Source organism: Camelus dromedarius, chromosome 5, assembly GCF_036321535.1.
Source record: "Camelus dromedarius isolate mCamDro1 chromosome 5, mCamDro1.pat, whole genome shotgun sequence".
Classification (NCBI taxonomy): domain Eukaryota; kingdom Metazoa; phylum Chordata; class Mammalia; order Artiodactyla; family Camelidae; genus Camelus; species Camelus dromedarius.
Genome location: NC_087440.1, coordinates 85,387,558 through 85,391,853, shown reverse-complemented (window position 1 = coordinate 85,391,853; position 4,296 = coordinate 85,387,558). Strand labels below are relative to the sequence as shown.

The 4,296-nt window shown below is 45.3% G+C and overlaps 1 non-coding gene across 1 annotated transcript; it reads left to right on the top strand.

The window, feature by feature from the left end:
* The first annotated feature begins 3,697 nt into the window (after nucleotides 1-3,697).
* TRNAA-GGC (transfer RNA alanine (anticodon GGC)) lies at nucleotides 3,698-3,770 on the top strand. The gene has a single exon. It is a non-coding gene; the product is annotated as a tRNA-Ala (tRNA).
* Nucleotides 3,771-4,296: the final 526 nt, after the last annotated feature.

Sequence of the window (4,296 nt, the reverse complement as noted above, 5' to 3'; positions counted from 1 at the left end):
ATCCAAGATGACTCGTGTCCTTATTAAAAGGACACAGACACAGGAAGGAGGACTTCACTTACAACCCAAGGGGCACCTGAGGCCATCGGAGGTTGGGAGAAAGGCCTGGAACAGAGGGCCCTTCCTAGTCTCAGAATAAGACAACACAAGTCAGTTACCCAAAATGGGTGATGGTTCAGTGGTGGATGGGGTTTGCTTACCTTTCTGAGACTTAACATGATTTACTGTGCGCCAGGTGTGACGGGCCTCACCTGTCACTGCCATGGCCCAGACTGTGTCCCTGAACCCAGAACATCACAGAAGCCTTCCTGATCACCCCAGCCCGCTGCGGAAGTGATCCCTCCTTCCGCTCAATTTCTCAGCTCTATAGTCACTCCTCTTCCTGGGTCCCCGGCTGCCTTCCAAGGACCACCGTCCTAAAACAAAGGGAGGTGGTTAAGGAGGGAAGAGCAGAGGGGCTTGCCCTGGAGCCATGCTGTCTGAGTCTGAATCCTGGCTGTGCCCTGAACTGGCAGTGTGACCTGGCAGCTTCCTCAGCCTCTCTGTGCCTTGGTCCTAGGCTGATTGTGAGGACTGGATGGGGCCTGGCGCATAATAATCATTCAACAAATGTCAGCTATTTTTGTTAGCACTTCTCTCATCAGCTTATCTTACCTCCTTCCACTGGTCTTTGAGAGCCAGGATTTTGGCGTAGGAACAAGGAGATAGAAATCTGAGTTTAGAAAGGTTAAATAGAGCCTGAATTGGGATTAGAAGCATCAGTACAAACTCGGGATGTATTTTATCTTAAAAAACAAAAAAAACTTTATTTTTTTTTAAACTCTGTTAACTCTAGACCCACTGAAAAGGCCTAGAAACCATATCCAGCCAGTATAAACGAGCACCCAGTACCCAGGCTGTGGTCTCTAAATGCTGCTTCTCACTTAAAGAAACCAGGGATGGTTGTTGATTCCAGGTCAGGCAGGAAATGAATAAGATGATTCTGGAACATCATGTCATACAAGAAAGCAAGGCAGCTTTGAAAGATTCCTGGGTCCGGGTGAGCGGAGTCCCAGGGCGAGGTCTGGGCACTGCACTTGGAGGGGACACGTGGTGGAGGACCAGGCAGGTGGAGGAATGTGCGCTGCAATGCTGATGTCCTGTGGCCTGTGCTTTGGGCCGTGGTGCACAGCTGTGTCACAGTCCCTGTGGCCCACATAGGGCTGTGGGCCACCACCTGGAATGGTTCACCCAGAACAAGGATCTCCAGCCTGTCAAGGGGCGGAAGAGCATCCGGGGAGGGGTGGGGTGTAGCTCAGTGGTAAAGCTCATGCTTAGCATGCACAAGGTCCTGAGATCAATCCCCAAGTCCCCAGTACCTCCATCTAAAAAATAAGAAAAAAAGAAGAAAAGGGGGGGGAGGTGAGGAAGGGAAAGAAGAAGAAGGAAGAGGAGGCAGAGAAGAAGGAGGAGGAGGAAGGAGGAAGGAGGAAAGAAGAGCATCTCAGAGCACTGTAGGACTGCGAGCTGAATGAAGTCCTAGATAAGGACCACATTCAGGTAGGGAGCCTTGAGGACATGCTGGAAACTGCCCCTAGAGATATCACGAACAGAAAGTGTGCACAGAAGAATTAATGAAGGACACAGGGTCCAATGGTTCCATCCATGAGCCATGACTGGTCCTGCCACCATGTCCACCCACCCCAGACCCACATCTGATCTGCTCTATTGCTGCTCCTGGCCCCTCCTGCACTACACAGCCACGCACATACTGGCTGCTCCTCTATGGCCAGGCACACATGAGCAGCTGGGGGCAGAGGCCAGCGAAGAGAAAGGCCATGAGGGTTCTGGCCTGCAGGCTGCATCTCTGGACGGCAGGCTTCTGCGTTGCTGGGTGCACTGCTGGGAGGAGAGTGGTCCTGGGTTGAGGTGGGGGCAGTTTGGTCTTAAGAGGGAGCAGGATTAGGGGAATGTCTTTAGGAAGGATACCTACATACCTAGTTCGAGCTCACAATGGGAAGAATTCAAAAACCTACCTGCCTTCCTTAATTTAAAACAAAAAGAAGAAGAAGAAAAGAAAGAAAGAAAAGGAAAGACTACTGTGGCCATGTCAATTTGGGACTCAGGAGCAAATCTGGAAAGATTCCTATTAACAAAAGATGGAAAATGTGAGCATCAATAAGAAAATTAATTTCACTACACTGAAACACATAAAATAAATTTAAATCCATGAATTTGTGACACTCAAGGAAAGGGGGGAAAAAAGAACGCACTGGGTCTTTCTTGGAGTATAACTAGGAATCACCTTATTAGTCTGAAAACTGGTAAATAAAGGTTAAAAAATATGTAAGTATTCATCACTGAGGGGAATGCAAAATGATACAACCACTTTGGAAATAATTTTTGGCACTATTAAGAAAGTAAAAAGAACCCACAGAAAGAGAGAAAAGGTTTACAAATCGCATATCTGACAAGGGACTTGTGTCCTGACTATATAAAGAGTTCTTACAACTCAACAACAAAAATACAAACAACCCAATTTAAAAATGGGCAAAAGAGGCAAATAGATGATTTCTTTAAGGAAAATATGCAAATGGCCAATAAGCACATAAATAAATGCTTATCATCATTAGTCGTTAGGAAAATGCAAGTCAAAAGTACAATAAGATGCCATTTCACACCACTAGGATAACTACTGTTAACAAAGACAATAACAAGTGCTGGTGAGAACGGGGAAAAACTGAAACCCACATACGTTGCTGGTGGGAATGGGTAAAATAGTACAGCCACTTTGGAAACAGTCTGGCATTCCTTAAATGGTTAAATAGAGAGTTATCATATGACCCATATACCCGACTCCAAACAAAAACCTGTGTCCACACAAAGACCTGCACACAAATATTCACGGCAGCATTAGTCAAAATAGCCAAAAGATGCAAACGACCCAAATGTCCATCAACTGACCACTGGATAAACCAAACGTGCTCTATCTAGACAATGGACTATTAGCCTTAAAAGAGAATGACACATGTTACAACATAGAGGAACCTTGAAAACATTATGCTAAGTGAAGGAAGCCAGACACAAAAGGTCACATACCACATGATTCCATATATATGAAATGTTTAAAACAGGAAAATCTATAAAAATAGAAAGTGGATTAGTGTTTGCCAGGGGCTTTGGGGAGGAGAGCATGACTGATTGCTAATGGGTATGTGATTTCTTTATGGGATGATGAAAATGTTCTGAAATTAGATGGTGCTGATGGTTATGCAATCTTGTGGATATACTAAAAATCAGTGTACACTTTAACTGGGTAAACTGTATGGGATATGTGAATTATATTGTGATAAAGCAATTTTTCAAATTTATCTTTAAAGACACCCCAAGAACATTATTGAAAAAGTGACCTTGAATAAACCCCTTAAGCTCTCTGTGCCTCAGTTCCCTCATCTATCAATTGGGGTAATAATAATAATAACACCCCCCTCTGAGGGCTATTTGGAGGAGTCAATGAGATTATAAACACAAGGCCTCTGGCAAATACCTTGTTTATTTAAGTGCCCAATGAATGGCAGCTTTTACTAACTCCATGGGTCATTTCAGACCCCTGGCACTGGGGGACCAGAACCTGTGGGGATGGAGGAAGGAGGAAGACCAGTTCCTTCCCCAGAGGAGCTTATACAAAGAGGATAAAAGAAGATGAATGTAGGGGGTGGGAGCGTATAGCTCAGGGGTAGAGCGTGTGCTTGGCATGCACAAGGTCCTGGGTTCAATCCCCAGTGCCTCCATTAAAACAAATAAACTGAATTATCTCCTTGTTTTAAAATTTTTTTTATAAAAGAAAAATCTGAATGAATATGAATGTAGTTAGCAGAAAATGCCATGTGACACATGCTGGAGTCGGGACGGAGCCCTCAGGCACAGCAGAAGGGTTTGCTGGGTGACTCATCTGAGCAAACTGATGTACCAGCAGAGGGCCGGTGGCTCAAGAGCAACAGTACAGAGTGTTTCTCCCAACCAGAGAGGCCATGGGACGTCGGCCGCGCCATTATTTTACGTGTACAAGGAAAGACCAATGTGCTGCCAGTTGAACTACGGCTCACCATAGGCATAAGTCAAACCCTAACATCGGATCTATTTGCACACGAATAACAAAAAAGTGCATCTCAGAATTGATGAAATACCGTGAATGCCAAGGTCTTATTCTGAGTGGCCTCCTAGCTCTACAGCAATTCTGGGAGAGGCACAGTCACTGAGGTCCATCCCAACTCGCTCTAAGATTCATCAAGCTCCCAGTGGTGGCCCTGAACTCTG